The following is an 11555-nucleotide window of genomic DNA, read 5'->3' as shown; positions in this document are numbered from 1 at the left end:
TGGAGGATGTCCTCCTAGCAAGGATGCAAGCTGCCTTGTACTCATGCACATGAGGGTCAGCTGTCCAGAGGATGCTTGTGAAAGGGAAAGGTGGAACACAACATGCTCATGACTGCTCTACAAGCCAAGATGGAAACAAACAAACAATAAATTTATCACTCCTGCTGGTGACTTCTTCTATCACTTGCAGGCCGGTGAATTCTCCTTTCTTTTTTGACCAGCTAATTAAATGGTGGCCAACTTCCCCATCACTGTACTGAAATCCCATTCAGACTGGAATTCAGTAACTGTAGGAAGGGCATGCAGTCCTGTACTTCAGAAAAGGCTTAGGAAAAGTTCCCACCTATCTGTGATATTCTACTGACAGGAATGGAAGATACAAACAGCTCATTCATAAACACCTGGCTTTAGGAGGCTGCTCTTCCACAGCAGAGCTGCAATCTGGTACTGCTTGCTCAATTTTTTTTTCAAACTTTTTTACATGACAAGAGCCTTCAGAATGAGGAATAAGAGTAAGTGGGGTGGAGTGGGGATGAATTTAATTAATCCAGTTACTATGGATTTCCTTGGTAGCACACTGCAAGGGAGCAGCACTTGGACAGAAAAAGGTCAGCCTGACTAGGCTTAATCTTACTTGGTTGGCTGCATGTCTGCTAGGTCATGAGCATTCACCCTGCTGGGGGTCCTATGGCAGATAAACCACACATACATTGAGGTGGGTCTTTTTTTCATTCAAGCGACCAGTTACTATTTGAGGTTCCCTCTTCCCACTCTTCTTCCTTCTTTTCCTTCATATCTGTTTCTTATCACCTCATCCGATATACATCTTCTTAAGGCCAACTATCTTTACCATGTAGAACAGTTTCCTCTACCTACCCTTGCATATGTCAAACAGTGAGTGAAGTAGACACCCTTGTTATGTCCTCACAGATGCTCAACAGGAGTTATAACCACTGAAGCTCAGGTCCTTAGTAAAGTTAGGTCATACCTCTCCTCTCCCTTCCTCCCAAATTGCAAGTAATCTATAAAATATGGCACACAGTACAACGTTCTCCAGTCTGCATTACTTATCATCAATATGCTAATGATGTTCAATACCCATCTGCAGCCATAACTAGAAAAATGTCACCAATGTGAAAGCAAAGGTAGCTTCACCAGCAATTTCCGTCTTTCCATCCAGTTTTCCCACTTTTTCCACCCTTCAATTGTATCACATCTGCCCAGCAGTGCTCATCCTAGATCCTGCCAGGCCATTGTATTACTCAGATCAAAAAGCTATGTATTATTATTCATGTCAGCAGTGGTTAGGGAAGGCAAATTGTTGTTTTACAGTAAGAGATATTTGAGTATCTGTTTGATTCAGTTTAAATTATATCTGAATAAGATTTAACATAAGTTTCACAAAAAAATGTGTGATTAAAGGCCAATTGATTATTAAGAGTATGTTTATTGATGTGTAGTAAGTATCACTTACATTTAAAAACATTCTTAATAGTCCTTTGGTATCTAATTATCCTATAATAACTTTTATTAATTTTAAATCAAATCAGCAGCTGAGATGCATAATTAAAACCAACTGCAATGAAAAAACCAGCCCAATTAACCATCCCCCCCAAAAAAAACCTCAGACAAAATCCAAAATCAAATCACTTTGAATTAACAACTGTTCACTAAGATTTTGACTGAAATAAAATGGTCTCAGTTGCTCAGTTGTTACAGTTACTGGCGTTCTTGTATGTTGCAGGTGCCTGATTCAGCCAGCATTTGGTGAGTATGTAATTCACTGTGTTCTGACTGTCTTCAAAAGTCATCTCTGATGGGCTATTTGTTAGCAATAAAAATATCAACTCATTTCTTCAGCTTCATCTGAGGCTGGAAATCTCCACAGCTGAGAAGGAAAGAGTGCTTGGCATCCTCAAAAAAAAAAAAAAAAGATACATTACAGTAAGCTCAGAAAGTCTTTTTTCATCCTTTTTTCCTTCTACCTATCTTCCCAACCTCCTCCTAAAGTCCTGCAAAATGGGACATGCTGATACCCAGAATAACCTTCATCTATTTATATGGCGTACACTGTCTAGATTACCCACAGAACTCTTTCAAAGGCAATCCTGGAGGGAAAAGTCTACACTCTGTGTATGGTACTAGACAGGCGATAGGGACCCTCTCATAAGCAGGGTATAGTAACACAGTGATGTGCTACAGGATCTGCCTATACCATTTGTCATGTGCCAGCCAAGCTGGTGTTTGTCACAACAGCACTCAACTCTTAGACATACCGGTATCTTAAAACACACGGCCACCCATAGCCAGATTCAGCATAAAATAAAGTCAGTGCACAAAACCTAAGCAGAACAATGGCTGTGAAATTCTCAGGTGAGAAATAGTTCCACCCAAATGGACCATGAATGTAAACACTGACTAACGAGAGTGGTACAGATTGGGCCATTAAAAGCAAGGCAGAGATGAATGGAAATGTCTGAGCAGGAACATAAAACAGACCAATTTCTGCCACTAAGTAGGAGTGGGAGTATAACAGTCCTTGTTATAGAGTTGCTGGCAGTGATGTTATTGTTAAGGCTGAAAAAGACATTACATTCCAAATCTCTCTTTTCACTTGTAAAACAGTAAGATTTTGAGCTTGATCCTTCACTTCAAAGGTAGCTACTGCAACTGCTTAACAAAGGAGAAACATGAGATGGATGAGAAGAAAAAAATCAAATGGGTTACCAAATGTTATACAGACTGCAGACCCAGATGAAGGTGAGATTTCAGTTCCACTGACGTTCAGAGTTTTGGTCTTTTGCAGGCACAAAGATTTACCCCACCTCAGTAAGCCAATACAGAAATAGCTAGAGAATAACCCAATTACAGCAAAGATCACAGCCAGGAAAATACACATTTCAGAAGAGAGGACAGATAAGATGACAGCCAATTCTAGACAAAATGGAAAGGAGGTGAAACTGTAAGAACTGATGTCTATAATCTCAAGACTGGAAATGGAAGCCTGGTAATTAGACTAAAGCAGATGTTCAGTTTTATCAGTACTAGCTTTAGAAAATAAATATATACAAACATGTCTACAAAGATCCTTGACTCCTAATTTTTTTTGCTTTATACAGAGGTATACAGAAAAACAGGTTTGAGAAAAATGGGGAGGGTTTTTTTCTCTCTGTTTTGAAGAAGCTTAGGATTTATTTATTATTTTGATTCATCAATTCTGTCTGTGAATTCCAAAAAGGGTAATTCATGGCTTGGTTTAAGAACACTGTTTGGTTCCTAAAAATTCCTGACTGCTTCCACTGGGCTTCTCACAACTCAGACTGAGAGCCATTCTGAGGAAAGGGAGAGAAGAGACTCATGGTAGAGCTGAGCAAAGGATTTGAAGTTTGAACATTTGTCTTTGTTATGATCAGAAATGAAACCTGAAATTTTCAATGAAAGAAAATTTGTACAATGTGGGAAATAGTTTCAGTGCAAAATTGAAACAATAATTCTAACATGGCCTTTTAGAATTTGACCTTTTTATCTCTTAACAACATTTAAGTATACTAGAGAATTTGAATATTTGAAATGAAAAGTAATTTCAACATTTGAAATTTCCACTTTTTGCTCTGAAAATGTCAAAACAGGATATTTCAACTTTCTGGGAACTTTTTTCCCTCCAATTTTCACTTGAAAATGAGAACTTTCAGCTTGTGCTACTCATTTACTGGATTCACTGGGACAACTGGCTGTCAGCAGAAAAGGGAAAGCTCATGGACTACACTATGACCTGTGATACCAAGCCCAGCCATTCATTTCCTATTGCCACTACCCAATGCAGTTTATTTTTGATAGGTTATGGAGGAAGAGGTGGCTTGGCTGGGTTGCATTTCTTAAGTAACTACTTTGTCACTTTGTTACAGAGACATATGCAACTGACAGCCTAATCTGTGGCTAAGTCTATGGAGACTTAACATTGCACAAGAAAATACTTGGACAAGAAAACAAGCAGAGCTTTCAGTGTCTTCAGTACTTTCATCAAAGATAATAATCAGTTATTTGGTGCTGCCTCCAGTGTTTCATGTCCTGAAGAACACTGTAGTTGCAAGGAACTTCTGCCGTATGGTGCGAGCAACCTACATTTTTTTATAGCTTGCTCACACTGAGCCAGTCTGAAGCAGGCACATGTTAATTATTGGGTGACACGGCTTGCATACTTTGCAGAGCTCTTCACATTTTACGTGCCAGTAACTGAGAGTGAAACCTTGTGAGTTCTGCTGAATCATGCTGGAACAGTTTAAAGATATTTTAAAGATATTTTTGTTATTCACATGATTATGCAAGTATTTTAGGCCAAAAATTTACTCTGTCAGCTGTTCATGGGGGAGAAATAGTGGTGATAGCCTTTTCAACTGCTTTGACCAAATCCAAATGGGACTGTGAATCAGAAGTCTCAACCCATGGAGTTACCCTGATGCAAAACTGGAGTGAGGGAAATCAATTTATCCCATACTCAAAGACCTTTTGTCCAGTTCTGCACTGGAACTCTGAAGTGCTACATTTGCACCTCAATCCAGCCATGCCTTGTGGACAACTGCTGGCCAATGGCGTGGCCTCAATTCCTCTTCCTCTAAAATGGAGCTAATAATTCTACCCACATGTACAGATCATTTTGAGATGTCTGAGTGAAGAGAATTACAGAACAACTAAAAGTTATTATGTATCATGCATGTGTTTGCCCATAAATAATAAATTCCTGAAGCATACATAAGAACAGCAGTTCCCACTATCGTCTGCCTTTATAACAAATTCATAAGCAATAGCGTTGTGCATGATTTCTCAGCTGTTCCTTTTTGAATGATAGGTTTCACTCTAGATCCAAATCTACCTCTCTCCTTGTCTAGGTTATATGGGTTTTATTATTTTTAGTATTTCAGAACAGAAACACTGATTTGTGAAACACAAGTTTTAAAAAAATTTTGTCTTGTTTCTAATTCTTTACACTGTTATTTTTCTAACGATCCTTATTTAGAGCTCTTGTCCTGCTTATAGTCCAGGAAGTTGCCAAACCTAATCTATACCACTCACTGATGCCTGATAGTCTGTCAGACTTATCAACAGTCTGCTTGCCAGACTCTCTCTGTGTCTGGTGCTTTGGCGGTGGTGGGTCTGCTGTACCCAGTCCCAGGTTTGGCCAGCTGAAATGGCTGGTTGGGCTAATTTCCCTGCCTCTGTGCATCCTACCAGGATTTTACACTGGAAATAAATTGTCATAGGGAGAATATTTAAATTCAGGAAACAAAATGTTCCCACTAATTCAATGTAGCCATCTCCTGCCTACTAAAAGTTATGACTTATGTGTGAAGTAAAAAACCTCTCTGCTGCATGAGATAATGAGAAAACGGGAATTCTTTATTCATTGTACTTGTCCCTCTGCACATAACATTTGTATATCATGCCAGAACTAACCTGTGTCACTGCACTTATAGCCACAGACCAGACTAAATGCCTGCCCTTCACTGTTTTTACGTCATGATTCATATACTCTCTCTGCTCTTTCTGACTGCCTGCAATTACTTGTGACAAATGATTCTTCAGTGTACTGTCTGCTTTACCTTTTCAAAATGTTTCCATGGTTCACAGATAAGTCAGCTAGTGTACACTGTACTGTCTTGTGGGAAGTAAATCCCAGGACACACACAGGAACAGGTTTCACACCATTTTACTGGCAGAACTGCAGGCGTCCACCTCACTCAGCTGCAGCACATGTACTCTAGACCAGCCGTGCCAGCAGTGCTGGGGCTCCTCAGTTACGGTGGTGTGGAGATCCCAAAGGAACAGATTGTTACATACAGCTGCACTCTCCTAAGAATGTGAAACCTTGTTTCCAAATGAGCTTGATATCATCTATAACAAAATATCTGGTCAACATAAAATTATTATTTTGATATCTCCCATGAAAGAACACCCAGCTGTATGAACCCCATCACTGCTCCCATTGGTATGCTTGTTAATCACATATATATCTGGAGATGAATGATGCCTTGATTTAAACCTGTGAAAATCCAGGGGGGCCTGATTCTGCCTTCAGTTACAGCGGTGAATATCAGGGCAGCTCCACTGACCTCAGGGTATATAAGTGCCAAGAGACTCAATCCATTGCCTCCTCCTCGTAGCACAGAGCATGAATTAGCATTCTGGCTTGTGATTCCCACCCTGCAATACAAAGATCCTGCTCATATAATGAGTTTCATGCAATCATCTGTTCTCTGCCAACACTGTGGATCAAAATATGACAAGCACACATACAGTGTTTTTTCATGGAAAGTGATCTTCCATTTGAAAGTGAAACCTGTCGAGAAAACAGCTAGCAAGACTTCCTTCTTGGAACATCTTCCTTTTCTAGTTGATGTACTGCAGATCTCATTTAAAACATTTTTATGGCACTGTTGGCCTTTTTTATTGACCATAAGTTGTGCTTTCTTATTCCAGACCTTTTTTCTTTAATAAATACATTTTTTAAAATCACAAAATACTTCAGTGTTTGGAACTGTACAAGAAATGTTGTGGTGAATGGATTCATTGTGACAGCTGTGAACTGACAACAGCTTTAACACTCGATTTTCTATTCAAATTATTCTCCTCTTGTCCTCTATCAAAGTCTGCTTAGGTACGCACACATCTCTTCTCATTACAGTAACTTTGCTCAGCAAATCACAGAAACAGGATTCATACTGCTAAGCCACAAACATTTATTCCGGCCTTTTCCATACATACTCCTCTGCACTAGCTGAAGCAGGAGTGATGACATCATTAAAACACTTCTTCCAGGTAACCCCTCTGCCTGTCTCTGTACTCTCTCTCCTCCTTGCCTCCCCTCTGTGCTTCTGAGAGTTAACTCATCTCTAAGCTGGATCTGATCTTGCCACTGTTGTGAAGGTGTGAGGAGTGAAAGATACTGTGACGTTCCTGGCTGCTCATACTGCCCGCCTCCAACATATTTCATGCTCACATGTGGTCCTTGGCCTGCCTATGCTCATGCCCATCTGTTTGGGAGGCACTGTGCCTGCCTGCAAGTTGGTTGGGTCTTTGGCCAGACACTGAGAGGTTTAGATGGGCAGGCAGCATAACGCTGCAAATGACATCTGTTCTGCAGGAAGTCGTCCTTTGTGGGAGCGATGGTGTTGCACACCCTCTTCCACTTGATTACACCTGTTGCTCACCATGTGCCAAAGCAGAGAAGCAAAGCAGAGCAGAACAGGAAGTGGATGGTCACAGGCACTTGTGCCGGGCCCTGGGAGAGACTAGAAAGCAACAGAGGCTTGTGAAATGCCATGCTGTCACCACAATGCATGGCACTGAAAAGGATCACCCTTCTTGTACTCCATTTACAGAACCCGATTTTCTGGGCATCCTCTTGCAAAACAGAAGCAAAATGCTACTATCTGCTCATTCCTCCCATGACTGTGCAAGATGCAAAGCAGTGACAAAAATGCCTGCATAGGCAAGCAGTGTCCATCCAACCCAAAGGGAGACATACAGTTGCAGCATACAAAGGAAATAATGCAGAAGGGCCGTTGTCACGGCGGGTCTTATTTGTAGTGCAGACAACCGTTTTCAGTTCTGAAATATTCAGACATTCCCTGGCACCTTAACCAAATAAATGTACTTCACTGAACCCCACTAACCACAGAGTTTATGGATGTGGCTGGTCCTGGAAGAGAGCAAGAGCCCACTGCCAGGCCTCAGAATTACTTGTGCAGGGGGAACAAGAGAAACAAAACAAAAACCACATAGTAGTCATGCTGATGTGGTATGAGGCTTCTGCCTGGGCTCCAGACCCAAGCACCAGCCAGCCAGCAACTCATGTGCCGTGGTAAAACCTGGGTCATCTTCCCTTCACTGATTTTGTTGGCAACATAATAATCAGTGTGGGCATGTCTTCCCATGCTCCAGATGCACCTTCAGTTTGTCGTTTAGATGTACCCAGCAGGGCTACCAAGCTTCACAGCCACATCCACACAACTGCGCCTTTGGCTGGAGAGAAAAAAGAAAAAACAAGCTTCTGTGGGAGAAAAGCCCTAGAGAGAATTCACAGCACAAAATGTGGGAAACTAATGTTCTCCTAAATGCTTTCCATTCTGGTCACTGGTATCCCTGCTTCTGCTTTACCATCATCCACAGTGTACATTCACCCCAGAGCCAATTGCTGCTGCAATCACAGCTGACTGTGCTGCCTCTGACACAAATCCCAACCAGAGACAGAGGCGCTGGCATGGCAAATCCACACAGGACAGGAGCACTGCTCAAGTTATTTGTTTTTACGGACAGGGACACTGAACCCAGACTCTGAATTGTCAAGTCCCTCTTAGAATGCAGACTGCTACACTAAAAAAAGAAAAAGAAAAGCAATTCAGAGAGAAGAAAAGGATGGAAATATCTATCATTCAACAACACTGACAAAAAACAAACCCTGGCAGCAGCCTCCTATGCAATGCCTTGTTTATGCCAATGTTGGTTGCAGCTCCTGTTCAGATCAGAAGCACAACAAATTGTCTGTTTCTCTGAATCCAGCAGGCTCTGATAGGCTCTGTCAGCATGGTCACTAGCTATTGCCTGCATTTGAATGGGAACGATGAATAGTAGAAACAGCCACACTTGAACACATACAAGATTGTTTTTATAAATCCAAGACTGTATTTACAAGTTCCAGCTTTTAAGGCCAGGGTATTTTATTTACTTTGCTGTTTTTTTAATGGTGAAAAAGCATGAGAGCAATCCATCTGTCTGAACTGGAAGCTTCTTATAAATAAACAACAATAAAAGACAACACATGAAATTCATTTTCCCCACTTCTGTTTCGTCTGAGTCCCCCCCAGAATCTAAATCAACAAGAGATCAGACTGTAGTTTGTGAGTAAATTTCTTTCAACTGAAACAAACAAAAATAGACAAAGATAACCATCCTCCTTATACTTTATGCAGAGTAATGCAAGTTATTTTCCACTCCATTTAGACTTTTCACCTTCCTTTCATTTACTCTGTTTTTTACAGTTCAATAAATATTTTTCCAAGCTCCACTTGCCAAACAAAAGAGTTTAGCTTCAGTGTTACTCCTCTGACAAATATCCTTATGGTGTTGCACATGTGAGCCATTGATAAACAAATTAAAATTCTGTCCCAGCTCAGAGCTCAGCTGGCCCATTTCATCTTGCGGTATGGGTTTGTAAAGGTCTGGGTGTCTGTCATCCTCCCCTAACCTTGTCTTTGTCAAAGGGATACAAAAGCCTGCACGCTCGGGGCCTTACGATACTGATTAGTGTGAGTGACAAAGTGGAGTAGCAAGTCCACTCAGCCCTTCATAATAAATCTATCAAAGAGTAATAGAATTCCATCAATTCTGCATCATCCCCGAGGGTCGCTGTGCTGGGATGGAAAGTGTGTTCCGCTGGGATTGTACAACTGTTATTATTCAATTACACTCTTTTCTTCCTAGTTAAAGACCATGATATCATTATCACTTAATGAATACATATAATTGGATCTGGACTCTATGTTTGGCTGATGAATACCACTCACTATTCATTCAGTCTCAGCTCATCTTCTGACCATTTATTATAGACTTTTGGCTGAAAACCATGATGACAAAGGGAATTTGAAATTAGCTGTGATTTCATTCAATGCTCAGTTAGACACAAAGGCAAAATACAATTCTGACGCCTAAATGAGGCTGAGACCACACGGAGAAGTTTTGCCTAAGTTAATAGCTGTTGATTTCTACATAAACACATTGAGGTAAGTGCAAAGATATTTTTCAAGACCGTCTCATAACTTTGCAAGCAAGCAGAGATTTTCTCCCTCTCTTCCCCAAACTGAAAAAAAATTGACTCAAAGGTAAATACTAGATCTTTTAAGTTGGTACTTTATTTCCCAACTTAGGCAAAATATTAGCTTTAAAGATGTCATCTGAGGCCATTATGATCTTTAACTCAGCCCTGCTAAGCCAAACACCATTTTATGATTAAATAACATTTAAATCTGACAAAGCAAAAGTGCTTTCTATACAGTATATTTATTGCACCTAATATTGAGACCATCATTAAGTTTCATCAAACAGTGTGCCCCCAAAGGAAACTGGCCCTCCTATTCATATTGTTGGGAGTAAATGTAGCATACCTCCTTTGGATCACTGGTGAACAGGCCACCTCATTAATCCTAGTTAGTAGATGCTGCTGGGCATGTGGAGCAGCCAAATCCAGATGCTACCCACAGAGCCTCTCCAGGCAGTTAGGGAATCACAGAGTACCACCTCAAGCCCTCCATACATCACTTCAAATTAAATTTACATTAAGTGCTACTCCATCAGAGCCGAGAGAAGCTGACATCTTTGGAAAATGCAGATGATAATCCATTAAATCCTATTATATACATGTCTTCTAATTTTACTTAAGCTCATGCATACCAAAGTGTGAGTTTGTGTTAAAAATTAAAGACCCTTTTACTAGAACAAAAGACTTTATGAACTGTTGACTTTGGGAGGGTTTATTACAGGATCAGGCTATTCTGTCAAGACAAGTAGACTTTTTTTTCCCTGTAAAATTTCTGGTTAATCATTTGTTCCCGGGATCTTTTTTCAAACGTGCAATGTGTCTTTGCTATTTCCATCTCAAACTCTTTGTTCTCTCAAATAGAAGTGCAGCCTTTCTAACTTAATCAAATGTTATGAATGAAACACTGGGACACATATTGTCTCCTTTTGCAATTAAGAAAATATTTGCTGGCAGCTTCCAAACTGGCAACAGTAAGAAGATGCTATAAAATCATCACAGTGAAAAAGCTAAGGATTTAATTGCCCTATTACCACATATGTTAATCCCTTTATATTTTCATAGTCCTTAGTCACAGTTACTTTTACTTTGATGAGTCTCTTCTAATTTCATAGCAATGATCTTATTATTTTTGATTCAAGGTACTTAAATTTTTATATTTAACTACTGTATTTTATGTTTATGTTTCTGTCTGATTTACTTTTCTGCAAGACCTAAACTAAAATTGAAAATACACAGATTTCAGAAAAAGGTAATAATTATTTCAGATATTAGGCAAAGTATATTATAAGAAAACACATCAAGAAATAAAAGACACACATAGGCATATTAGACACAATTAATTTAAAAGCTATTTATCAAACCTTTTAAAATTTAATCAGAGTTCGGATTTCAGGCTTAGATTTGCTTTAACTTTCAAATAATTTCTGTCCAAGTGTTTTGCTGTATGTCTGCTTTACAGTACATGTAGCACATATGTGTTAGTTTTTAGCTATTGTCATTCTTTGGCACTTGAAAAAGTGATGGGGCAGATTGTCATCTAGCATAAATAAGTGTAGCACCATAAAATTAAAGTGAATCAATAAGCTGAATTGAAGTTTTTCAGTGGAATATTTCTGATTTATGCAAGCTGAGGACATTTCCCTGTATTATTTTCTACCACAGAAAACAGAAGTAGCCTATGTTTACAGTCTGGGTTGTTCCGTTCTGTCTGCCCAGTCTGGGCAATACCTACGTGAGCTGGTAC

The sequence above is a fragment of the Aptenodytes patagonicus genome, chromosome 5 (genome assembly GCF_965638725.1).
Source record: "Aptenodytes patagonicus chromosome 5, bAptPat1.pri.cur, whole genome shotgun sequence".
NCBI lineage: Eukaryota > Metazoa > Chordata > Aves > Sphenisciformes > Spheniscidae > Aptenodytes > Aptenodytes patagonicus.
Note: the sequence above shows the minus strand (reverse complement) of the source record.